This window comes from Monodelphis domestica, chromosome X (assembly GCF_027887165.1).
Source record: "Monodelphis domestica isolate mMonDom1 chromosome X, mMonDom1.pri, whole genome shotgun sequence".
In the NCBI taxonomy this organism is placed as follows: domain Eukaryota; kingdom Metazoa; phylum Chordata; class Mammalia; order Didelphimorphia; family Didelphidae; genus Monodelphis; species Monodelphis domestica.
The window spans coordinates 15,615,252-15,628,662 of NC_077235.1; the positions used below are offsets into that span (position 1 = coordinate 15,615,252).

Genomic DNA, 13,411 nt, shown 5'->3' on the forward strand with positions numbered 1-13,411 from the left:
AAATTAGTTCTCCTTATTCCCTGGTCTTTTCAAGCAAAAATTTATCTATTGGAATGGTTGCACTCGGGAAATTGACCTTCAAAATGCCCCAAATCAGGTAATAGTTGATGATGCTTTTCTTTTTTCAAAAACTCAAACTCCTAACATTTCCTCTCCAAAAACAACATTTAGGGTTCTGAAGGAAAAGGTTCAAAATTACCTCTAACTAGGAACACCTCTACTATTCATTCTCTTTTTCTTTTTTTACTCCAATTTCCTTTGGGCTGCCAATTTGCCTTTCTCTTCACCTTGCGTCAAAGGACGTTCGCCTATGACTAAAGCTGATCCTAGAGAGGAAGTTTGTGGCTCAATTAAAAAATATTCAGTTTCATTGGCTTTTAAAACAACGTTTTCCCCCCCATATTTCGTGTTCTTTAACAGCAGTTGAAGGACCAGTAAGGTCCGTAGTTACCCTTCCGCAAATGAAATTTTTTTTACTCCACAAATCACTCACCCTCACCCTGACACACACACACACACACACACACACACACACACACACACACACACACACACACACACACACACACATACACACATACACACACACGCACGGTAATCTGAAAAAATTAACCCTAACTCTTTGAAAACAAATACCAGCTTGATAAAAATGTGAAATGACTGCATACAAATAACCAACTTAATACCTCGAGGACAATGCATCTTATTAGCAATACTCAATATTTACTGCACTTGATTCCACGATTTCACACATTAGTCCTAGCTAAACTTGGGAAGAAAAGATTAGACTGTAAGTCAAGAACTTCAGGACCTCCTTTGGCCTTCTGTTTCATAATCCCCTGCGCAGATGGCCAGCTCCTGCCCTTGTCTCTAGCTTTTCAGAGGAAAGAACTGTTGTAACACAACTTGATAGAAATTATTTGCTAACGTTTCTATCACCTGCATGTAAAAGAGATCCATTAGACATACGGTATAGCCCAAACCGCACGGAACATTGAGAAGAAACGGAGAACTCAAGTTCTTCAGCTTCCTTGAGAAGCTCTTTCATACATCAAATTTGATAACTCTTTAGACCCTAAGCCCTGACGTTTAAATTCATGCAGAAACTTTCTCTATTATAGTAGCCTTAAAGCAGTTACTCAGAGGCAGTAGTGAACACTCTGGCTCTCACACTCCAACTCTAGCTTCCCATTCAAAGCTTTCAGCCAAACATACATGCATGTCACCTATACTATCGTCGCTCTTCCTTCTACAGGAAATACTGCTTCACTCACCTACACAGGTACCAACACTCAGTCACACACAAAACTTAGTCAATGGTGGAGCTTCTGGTAAGATTGAACTAGGCTCCATTTTGGCCAATGTACCTTGGAAACAGTTTCGATTGATGTTGAACACTCCTTCTAAAATTCCCAGGTACCTGGTCCTTCATATATCACATATATAATTATGTCCAGATGTGAACATTTACTTGGCAGCAAGCCCACTAGGGTATAAGCTGGGGCATGCACTTAATGCGATTGCCTAGTTGTTGCCTGATTAAAGAGAGGTTCCTTTGCCGAGAGTTTGGCTTACCTATCCGAAACCACACAGCTGATTCCTGACTGTACTCAATGGATTCTTGCGTGTACCTCATATCTGATGGTCAAACTGGCTAGAGGTTTACGCAGCCAAAACTTGGGCATTTGGGCTGGCTCTCCCTTTGTTGACTTGGAAATAACACAGAACTCTCAAATAGTCTGAAAACCAAGTCTTGAATCAGCATAAGGATAAATCCCACATTGTATAAAAGGCATAAACCCTGGATTCTGGGGATGTTATCCCTGAGAGGGCCACCAGGCTAGGTGAGAACTCCTAGGAACAAAAGAATTTGGGGGAACCTCTCTACCATATGGATGAAATCCAGGAGCAGGGAAAGATGAGTGACAATGCTGTATCTACAAAGGAAATCACTGACAAGATACAGTGAAACTTAGGAAAGGTATCTTAGCCAAAGTTTAGGGACAAGAGAGGGGGCTGCTTACAAAGGATACTGAAAAATGGTATCTGCCTGGTGTGGATCTTCTTGGGAAAAGGTCTCTTGATACAGTAGGGGAGAATACCTAACGAGGATTGTCATTCACCTGTGGGTCCCCCACTCAGTCTGTACCTGTTCACCTGGGATTCCCTTCAGGGTGGGTTCCCATGGGAACAGGGAACAAGTACAATCTTTGGAGTCTCCAACCTACAAGCTCTTCCTGAAACCTGGGAGTCACCAGATCCCACTAGGCCCCAAGTTTGTGGTTTCAAGATTCCATGTTGACACACCTTATTGCTGATGCTGTGAATACATTCACTGCATTAAATCAAGAGACGCACTAGCTGTATTTGGCAATGGTGGCCGTTAATGGAGGCAAAGTATGGTTTTTTGTAGGAAAAAGAATTGCTTGCAGTTTGACACATAATGAAGATCATAGCACAGACTAATAAAATGCCATATGATTCATTGTCTGTTATTTATCTGGTTATTTGTTACACAGCTGTAAAAATTACAGGAATGTAAGATGCATAACGTGTTCTCTTGATTGCCACCACCGTGAATCCTATCCTATCTTGCAAAGACAGAGTTAAAATTTTAGAACAAACTTTTGCTCTCACACCAATCTCTCCAATCCCCTCTCTGAGGATATATCAAAGGTCAATGGACTTCCAGGTGTTCCTATTGTCAACCTGGAATCAAGAAGCCTCAGACTTGTGGCCTAGAGGGATCTGGAGTAGCCTGGGTTTCCGGAGGAGCTTGTGGGTTGGAGACACCAAAGTTTGTACCTGTTTCCTGATCCCGTGAGAATCCAGAGAGATAGAGACAGACAGATAGAAAGACCGATAGGCAGGCCGACTGGCAGATGGGTAGTCAGATAGGTAGGATTGCAGATAGATGGATATAGAGATAGCACATAGAGAGACACATAGTCATACAGAGACAGAGAGATAGACAGGCAGGCAGGCAGACAGATCGAGATAAATAGATAGGACGATAGAACGAAAAGACATAGAAACACAGACAGAATGACAGAGACATTGAAAGATTAAAAAACATCAGAATATCTGAGAGTGATACAAAGGGACAGATAGAGACAGCTAGATGGAAGGATAGATCAAGGGAAGATGGAATGGTGAGACAGACAAACTGAGAGAGACACAGAAATTCAGGCAGATGGATAGACAGGTAGACAGGGATAGACAGATAGCAATAAAGATAGATAGATACAGCTAGATCAATAGATTGATATAGAGAGAGAATGAGAGAAAAACAGAGTGAGAGACACAGATAGGTGGATCGACAGACATACAGAAGGACTAAGAGATGGACTAGTTTCTCTGCCTTTTTGTCTATCTGCCTGCCTGTCTGTGTGTCTATCAGCCTGTCCTTCTGTCTATAAGTACCATCTGGCTATATCTATGTTTCCATGTCTTTATGGATGTATATACGAATCTATCTATCTATCTGACTGTCTGTGTAGCTTATGAATCTGTCTGTATTTCTGCCAGTCAGTCAGGTCTGGCTATATATCATTTTGTGTGTTTTTATGTATCTGTTTATGTATCTCTCTATGTATCTGTGTATCTCTCTATGTATCTAACTATTGTTGACTTGTAAAAACACAAAAGTATTAAATAGTCAATAAACTAACTCTTTAGTCAAGGAAAAGCGGGTCAGTGTGACAGTAGGGCTCTAGACAGAGCTGGGCGCCACAAGGCTACGGAGAGTGCCAGGACTGAACTCTGGTGGCTCTGGACACTGACCCCTGGGAAAGGCAATAGCACCAGATTGGACAGTTTAAAGAAGAAAAGAATTTGGGGAACTTCTCCACCATTTGGGGGAAATCCAGGGGCAGGGAAAGATGATTGACTTTGCTCAAGCTACAAAGAAAATGGGAGTGTTCAAACTCTACTGACAGCATCCAATGAAGCTTGGGAAAAGAATCATAGCTTGAGGAGAGGGTGTAAGGGAAAGGGCTGCTGACAGTGGAGACTAAAGGATGGTCCCTGATCAGGTGGGGATTTACTTGGGGAAACATCTCTGACCCCACAGGGGAGACTACCTAAAATAAATGGGGTCCTTACCATCTGCTTAGTCCCATGCAAGTAGTATTAGCAATCACTTGAGACTCCATTACTCAGTCTGAACCTGCTACCCTGAGGTTCCCTTCTGGGTGGATTCTCACAGAAACAGGGAACAAGTACAAACTTTGAGTCTTCAATTTAGAAGCTAGTCCTAACCTTGGGGTACTTCTGATCTTACTATGCTACACGTTTGAATTTTCCAGATTCCATGTTTACACTCTGTTTGTATATCTATCTCTCTGTCTATATATGTAATTCTTTCTTTATGATTGTCCTTCTGTCCATGTCTGTTCTTTGCTTGGTCTCTCTCTCTCTCTCTCTCTCTCTCTCTCTCTCTCTCTCTCTCTCTCTCTCTCTCTCTCTCTCTCTCTTCTCTCTCTTTTATATCTGTCTATCTGTGTGCTCTCTGTCTACCAATATTTCTATATTTTCTGGGTGACTCTTTCTGCCCTCTATGTATCTCTCTGCCTGTCTGTATGTATATCTATCTATCTGTCTGCCAGCCAGTCTCTTCTGCTTATCTCTATGTATCTATGTATCTATGTATCTATCTATGTATCTATGTATCTATCTATCTATCTATCTTTCTATCTATCTATCTATCTATCAATCAATGTATCTATCGATGTATCTATCGATCTATCTATGCCTTTGTGTTCCTATCGGTGTAGTTTATGTATCTATCTGCCTGCCTGTTTGTGCATCTCTCAATCTCTGTGTATGTCATTTGTGTTTTAAAATATTGATGTCTGTCTAAACCCAATAGCAAGAATGCAAGTTGCAACATTCCATGTACAGCATCAGTCTTGGCCATTTAATTTTGCAAATGTGCTAGGTAAAATGGAGAATCCTCTTCCTAGGGCTGGAATCTTATAAACTGTGAATTTCTCTATAATTGTTCATTCAAAAGTAACATCCTTCAACTCGTTAACTTGGAAATAATGCCAAACTATCAAATAGTCAGAAAAACTCAAAACTTTAACCACAATTTCACCTTCAAATCAATGTTGAAATTCATATTTAAAAGTTTCAAACAAGCACACAGACACACAAATACACACCCATACCCACACCCACTACCCCCCCCACACACACACATACACACCCTCCCAATCTAATTTTGGGGACGTGGGGATGTTCGGGATAAAAAACTGTTTTCATTCCCCTTTAACTCCTGAACAAATATAATCATGCTAGTCCGTAGACCAAAATGATTGTTAAAATAAGCCCCATATCTTAGCCCTTGCCTTTCTGAGGATTTCATCATAGGATGACAGAACATTTGATCAAACAGGAGAAAAGTGGGAAGTAACTTACAATAGGGGAGAAAAGCTCCCTAATTTGAATACAAATGTCAGGTATAAGTTGGTAAAGATCAGCAGTCAGCTGTAGAACTTGATAGAAACTTAGCTAAGCCATTCCTCAGCCCTTCCATTGGCCCTTGTGACTGTATCCTAACCCATTTTCCTCCATAGCATTTATTTTCCCCATGATCTTTCCAAAGAATTCACCTATAGATCTCAATTCTCTCTCGCCATGCTAAGATTATCTTTCTTACTACCAATTCCTTCTAGGCTCCATCATTTCTTTCCTAACATCTTCTGATTCGACTTTGAGACAACCCAGCACTCTGGAATCTTTGCTGTGACTTCTCCAATGGACAGATGTTCTGTTCCATCCTCCTAATGAGGTAAAGTGCTCCTATTTTCAACTTTCCTCCTTCAACTCAAAATGGGGACTAAGTCTGTCCTTTCTAGGTTCTCTACTTAATGGGCCTTGGCTCCAGGTAAATAGAATTCTCAGGGGAGATCAAATAACTAGTTTTCCCTCTGCTGTAGAATTATTTCTCAAGTCAATGAAAAGGATAGGAAACAATCCTTCTCCAGATTCCGTACGTTGGGGACTCCTTCGTATATCTCTTAAAGATGTCACCTTGAGTAATACTTCAGTTTCTGGGCTGCAGTAAATTCTGGTCTAGGCTTTTGGCTCCTATGAAACCTCTTCAGGCAAATCTTCCCTTTCATAGGTTTTTATCTCTTCACCCCCATACCAGAACTGGGGGAGGGAGGGGTAAAATCCCAGGGCATTCATAGAAATGTCTTAGGAATTTCCCAGGTCTCTTTCTTTAGTAGTCATGTGCCAAAGATCATCAGAAATAATGCACACAAAACCATCAGTTTTCTCCACTTCAAAAGGAAAATTAGTTCTCCTTATTCCCTGGTCTTTTCAAACAAAAACTTATCTATTGAAATGGTTGCACTCTGGAAATTGACCTTCAAAATGCCCCAAATCAGGTTATTGTAGATAAAGCTTTTCCTTTCTCAAAAACTCAAACTGGTAACATTTTCTCTCCAAAAACAAAACTTAGGGTTACTAAGGAAGAGGTTCAAAATTTCCTCCAACTAGGAACACCTCTACTATTCCCTTCCCTTTTTTCATTTTTTACTCTAATTTCCTTTGGGCTGCCAATTTGTCTTTCTCTTCTCCTTGCCTCAAAGCACTTTGGTCTATGGCTAAAGCTGCTCCTAGAGAGGAAATTTGAGGCTCAATTAAAAACTGTTCAGGGTTTCCTAAGCATTTAAATCAAAGACTTTCCCCCCATATTTTGTGTCCTTTGACAACGATTGAAAGATAGTAAGGACCGTATTTGCCCATCCTCAAATGAACTTTCTTTACTCCAGAGATCTCACACACACACACACACACACACACACAGACACGGTAATGTGAAAAAACCACTCCTGCCATTTGAAAACAAATACCAACTTGACAAAAAATGTGTAATGTCTGCATTCAAATAACGAAGTTAATACCTCGATTAAAATGCTTCTCATTGGCAATACTCAATATTCACTGAGGTTGATATATACGATTTCACACATTAGTCCTAGCTAAACTTGGGAAGAAAAGATTAGACTAAAAAGTCAAGAATTTCTGGTCCTCTTTTGGCCTTCTGTTCCATAATCCCCTGTGCAGATGGCCAGCTCCTGCCCTTTTCTCTAGCTTTTCGGAGGAATGAACTGTTGTAAGACTGCTTAATAGACATTATTTGCTAACGTTTCTATCACCTACATTTAAAGGAAATCCACTAGACATACAGTGTAGCCCAAACCCCACAGAACATTGAGAAGAAATGGAGGGCTTAAGTTCTTCAGCTTCTAGGAGAAGCTCTTTCATAAACCAAATCTGATAACTCGTTTGAATTTAACCCCTGACATTTCAATTCAAGAAGACACTTTCTCTGTTTTAATAGCCTTAAAGCCATTACACAGACCCTCTAGCGAACACTCTGACTCTCACACTCCAACTCAAGCTTCCCATTCAATGCTTTCAGCCAACCATTCACGCATGTCCCCTATACTATCCGCGCTCTTCCTTCTCCTAGAAATACTGCTTCACTCACATACACAGGTACCAACACTCAATCACACACAAAACTTAATAAATGGTGGAGCTTGTGGTCAGGTTGTCCCGGGCTCCATTTTGGCCGACTTACCTTGGAACCAGATTTGATTGATGCTCCACACACTTTCTAACATTCCAGGTAAGTGGTCCATCATATATCATGTATATATGACTATGTCCATATGTGAACAAGAACTTGGCAGCATTCCCATTGGGATGTAGGCTGTAGAATGTTTGGAAATGAGACTGTCTCCTTGGTTCCTGATTAATAGAGTTTCCTTTCCCGTGAGTTTGAATTACCTAAACGAACCCACCCAGCAGATTCCTGACTGAGCTCAATGGCTTCTTGTGTATACATCACTTCTGGTTGTCAATCTGGCTATAGGTTTAGGCAGCCATAACTAGGGCATCCGGGCTGGCTTGCCATTTGTTATCTTGAAAATAACACAGAACTCTCAAATAGTCTGAAAAACCAAGTATTGAATGAAGATAGGGGTAAGTCCCGTATTGAATTCTTTACTGAGAGCCTGGTGCCACAACTTTTACAGGGCATAAACCCTGGACTCTGAGGATGTTATCCCTGGGCGGGCCACCAGGCTAGGTGACAACTCCAAGGAACAAAAGAATTTGGGGAACCTCTCTACCACATGGGGGAAATCCAGGAGCAGGGAAAGATCAGTGACAATGGTGTAGCTACAAAGGAAATCACTGACACGATACAATCAAGCCTAGGAAAGGAATCCTAGCCAAAGGCTAGGGTCTAAGAGAGGGGGCTGCTTACAATGGATACTGAAGAATGGTCCCTGCCAGGTGTGGATCTTCTTGGAAAAGGGTCTCTTGATACAGTAGGGGAGACTACTTAAGTAGGACTGGTATTCAGCTGAGGATCCCCCACTAAGTCTGAAACTGTATGCCTGGGATTCCCTTCAGTGTAGATTCCCATGAGAACAGGGAACAAGTACAATCTTTGGGGTCTCCAACCTACAAGCTCCTCTTAAACCTAGGGTTCACCAGAGTCCACTAGGCCCCAGGTTTGGGGTTTCTAGATTCCATGTTGACATACCTTATTGCTTCTGCTGTGAATACATTCACTTCATTCCTTTAGGAAAAGCTGGAGCTATACTTGCCAATGGTGGCCATTAATGCAGGCACAGTATGGTTTTTTTAAGAAACAGAATTCCTTGCAGTTTGACACATGATGAATATCATAGCACAAACTATTAAAATCCCGTGTGATTCACTGTATGTTGTTTATCTGGTTATTTATTGAACAGCTCTAAAAATTAAAGGAAAGCAAGATGCAGAATGTGTTTTCTTCATTGACACCACTGTGATTCCTATCTTGAAAAGTCAAAGTTAAAATGTTTGAACACACTTTTGCTGTCACAGCAATCTCCCTATTCCCCTGTCTGAGGGAATGTCAAAAGTCAATGGCCTTCCCGGCTTTCCTATCATCAAACTGGAATCCAGAAAGCCCAAACTTGTGGCCTATATGGTTCTGGTTTGTGGAGGAGCTTGTAGGTTGGAGACCCCAAAGTTTGTACTTGTTACCTGATCCCATGGGAATCCAGAGAGATAGAGACAGACAAACAGAAAGACAGATAGGCAGGCCGACTGGCAGATGGGTACTCAGATAGATAGGTGGTCAGATGGATGGATATAGAGATAGCACATAGAGAGACACATAGTCAAACACAGAAAGAGAGATAGACAGGCAGGCAGACAGACAGATCGAGAGATAAATAGATAGGAAGATAAAACAAAAAGACATAGAAACACAAACAGACAGAATGAGAGATAGTCAGAGACATTGAAAGATTAATAGAACATGAGAATATCAGAGAGTAAAACAAAGACAGACAGAGACAGATAGATGGAAGGACAGACCGAGGGAAGATAGAATGGAGAGACAGACAGACAGGGATACACAGAAAGTCAGGCAGATGGATAGAGAAACAGATACGGATAGACTGCAATATAGATAGATAGATAGATAGATTGATACAGTTAGATCTATAGATTGATATATAGACAGACTGACAGACAGAGACAGACGGATTGACAGACATACAGAAAGACTGACATATTGACTAGTCTCTCTGTCATTTTGTCTATCTGCCTGCCTGTCTGTGTGTCTATCAGCCTGTCCTTCTGTCTGCATGTCACACCTGGCTATATCTATGTTTCCATGTCTTTATGGATGCATGTACAAATCTATCTATCTATCTATCTATCTATCTATCTATCTATCTATCTATCTATCTATCTATCTATCTATCTATCTATCTAACTAACTATGTATCTATGTCTTAGTGTTTCTGTCTGTATAGTCTATATAACTATCTTTCTGCCTGTCTTTGTATTTAATGAGTCTGTCTCTATCTCTGCCCATCAGTCCGGTTTGGCTGTATATCTCTGTGTGTTTTTATGTATCCATTTATGTATCTCTCTATGAATCTAACTACTGTTGACTTATAAAAACACAAAACTATTAAATAGTCAGAGAACTCACTCTTTAGTCAAGGAAAGGAGGGTCAGTGTGAGAGTAAGGCTCTACACAGAACTGGGTGACACAATGCTACACAGAGTCCCAGGACTGAACTCTGGTTGCTCTGGACACTGACCCCTGGATAAGGCAATAGCACCAGATTGGACAGTTTAAAGAAGAAAAGAATTTTGGGAACTTCATCCATCTGTCTGACAGCCAGTCCCTTCTGTGTATGTATGTATGCATACATTTATCTATCTATCTATCTATCTATCTATCTATCTATCTATCTATCTATCTATCTATCTATCTCTATGTGTAGCTATCGGTGTAGTCTATCTATCTATCTGCCTGCTTATTTCTGCATGGATCGATCTATGTGTATGTCCTTTGTGTGTTTTAAAGTGTTGTGACATCCTGGGGAACTACAATACCCAGTGTGCTCAAGGCGTCCCACCCCTTTGAGTCCTCGATTGGTATTGGTCTAGCAATGGACCAATCCTGCATTGGGGAAGGGTCATTGTCCATGGTCCCTCCTTAGCATGGGATTGGTCTATTTCAAGACCAATCCTATGAAAGGAAATAATAAGCATCATCCCTTGCCCAGCATAGGATTGGTCCAATTCAGAACCAATCTCTCACTGGAAATAAGGGGGAGAGACACCTGGAGCACGCTGGAAGATGTAGTCCCCTAGGCCACAACCCTCTCTCTATATCTATCTATCTATCTATCTATCTATCTATCTATCTATCTATCTATCTATCTATCTATCTATCTATCTCTATGTGTAGCTATCGGTGTAGTCTATCTATCTATCTGCCTGCTTATTTCTGCATGGATCGATCTATGTGTATGTCCTTTGTGTGTTTTAAAGTGTTGTGACATCCTGGGGAACTACAATACCCAGTGTGCTCAAGGCGTCCCACCCCTTTGAGTCCTCGATTGGTATTGGTCTAGCAATGGACCAATCCTGCATTGGGGAAGGGTCATTGTCCATGGTCCCTCCTTAGCATGGGATTGGTCTATTTCAAGACCAATCCTATGAAAGGAAATAATAAGCATCATCCCTTCCCCAGCGTAGGATTGGTCCAATTCAGAACCAATCTCTCACTGGAAATAAGGGGGAGAGACACCTGGAGCACGCTGGAAGATGTAGTCCCCTAGGCCATAACCCTCTCTCTATATCTATCTATCTATCTATCTATCTATCTATCTATCTATCTATCTATCTATCTATCTATCTATCTATTTATCTATCTAACTGTCTGTCTGTCTGTCTGTCTGTCTATCTATCTATCTATCTGTCTGTCTGTCTGTCTATCTGTCTATCTTTGTCTTTGTGTATCTTTGGGTGTAGTCTATGTATCTATCTGCCTGCTTGTTTGTGCATGGATCAGTCTGTGTGTATGTTCTTTGTGTGTTTTAAAGTGTTGTGACATCCTGGGGAACTACAAGTCCCATTGTGCCCCAGGAATCAGTCCCTTTTGAATCCTGGCTTGGGATTTGTCTTGGATTGGACCAATCCTGTGTTTGGGGATGGACTATGTCTATGGTCCCTCCTTTGCATGGGATTGGTTCAAATAAAGACCAATCCCATGAAAGGAAAATGGGCATCATCTCTTGCCCAGCAGAGGATTGGTCAAATTCAAGACCAATCTTTCACGGGAAATAAGAGGTAGGGACCACTGGAGCACAATGGGAGATGTAGCCCTGTAGGCCACAACCATTGAAAACCCACATGATCTCTCTCTATAAATCTATTTAGATGGAGAGATAGACAGCTAGACAGACAGAAGGACCGACAGACAGATTATTTGATGTGTTATTCTGCTTATTCGCCTACTGGTTGGTACATCTGTCAGCCTGTCTGTGTTTCTTTTGTGGGTTTGCAAGTGTTGTGACAGCCTGGGGAACTACAAGCCCCATTGTGCCCCAGGAATCCTTCCCTTTTGAGTCCTGTCTTGAGATTGGTCCGAAATTGGACCAATCTCGTGGGGGGGGAGGGACAATGCCCATGGTCCCTCCTGAGCACAGAATTGGTCCATCTCATTAGCAATCACGCACAGTAAAGTAGGGAGCATCATTCCTCACCCAGCCTAGAATTGGTCCAATTCAAGACCAGTCCCAACCAGGAATGATGGGGGAGGGACCCCTCGCTCACACTGGGGGATGAAGTTCCTCAGGCCACAACCTAAGAAGAGCAAAGCTATCTCTAGCTCTATATCCATGTAGACTGAGAGATGGACAAGGGGACCGACAGACAGGACGACTGACAGAGAGAGAGCTTTGTTTATCTGTTCTTCTGTCTTATTGCCTTCCTCTCTATGTATCTGTCAGTCTGTCTATCTGTCTGCCCATTAGACGGCTCTGGGTATCTATCTCTATATAGGTATGTATGTATGTACCTATCTATGTGTGTATCTGTTTATTAATCGATCTTCAATGTTTGTCAATCCGTCTGTCCATTGGTCTATCCCTCTATCTAACTTATCAGTCACTCGATCTTTCCCATTCTCCTTCTCAGGTTTCCATGCAAAAATATCGGAATAAGTGGTTGTTGGCAAGCAAACCATGTGATGGTGTCCCTGTGATGTTCAGGTGGCTCAGAAGATGTATTTGGTTCAAGATTGGAGGGGGAGTGGCAGACCTCTACTTTGGCCAGTGAGGTGAGTGGCTGTTGCAGTTGAGCTGTTCCTCAGCTGCAGCCCCACCTTTCACTGCTTCTACTCACTCTTCTTTACCCTTTGAATCAGATGGCCAAAGAGAAACACCCCTTCCATTATGCTGCAGATGCCAAGAACCAGCCCCATGGCCTGGGCGCAAACCTCCTGCCCAAACCCCTTGTTTCTGGGTCCTTTCCTCAGTGCTGTCAAATGATAGCTAATCCGCAGCATGAAGGCATGCTGTCTTGCTGTCCTTCCAAGGAGCAGCCTTTGCACCCATGTTGTTCCACCTCGGCTGCCTCCTGACCACATTCAACATGACTTTCCAAATCAATAAAATGTCTCTTTTTCTTTTGAAGCCAAGTTTCATTCTTGCATTCTTGCCAATGGTATCCCTCCCGAGCTCCAGGGGTGCATCTCTGAACCCCGCAACAATCATCCTGGGTGCCATTCAAAGAAATGATGTAGTCTCATCAGGGAGGAAAATCACAGCTGAGGCCAAGGAAGAAATCCAAAATCTTGAAACAGCGGAATACCGAAACCAAGTCTAGACAATTGATCATTCTCAAACTTTCCTATCCAGCCTTTTATTTTTTTCTTTATTCAGCAATTCTTATCTTATTGCTTTTCATATATTTTTTAGTGAATTTAGCACCTTATTCCTCCTCGGTGACAAGAATCATATTCGTCCATCCTTCCCATGCTCCCACCCTTCCTGTATTCGAGGAGAATTCCACTGGGTATGACATG

At 41.8% G+C, this 13,411-nt stretch overlaps 1 long non-coding RNA gene across 8 annotated transcripts in view; it reads left to right on the top strand.

The window, feature by feature from the left end:
* The window catches only part of LOC130456078 (uncharacterized), a 467,206-nt gene extending 454,187 nt beyond the window's left edge, over positions 1–13,019 (top strand). For all 8 annotated transcript variants that reach the window (XR_008914360.1, XR_008914362.1, XR_008914363.1 and 5 more), the window contains 2 exons: positions 5,679–5,794; positions 12,523–13,019. This is a non-coding gene — a long non-coding RNA (uncharacterized LOC130456078). The remainder of the gene's footprint in view (positions 1–5,678; positions 5,795–12,522) is intronic.
* The last annotated feature ends 392 nt before the right edge of the window (positions 13,020–13,411 follow it).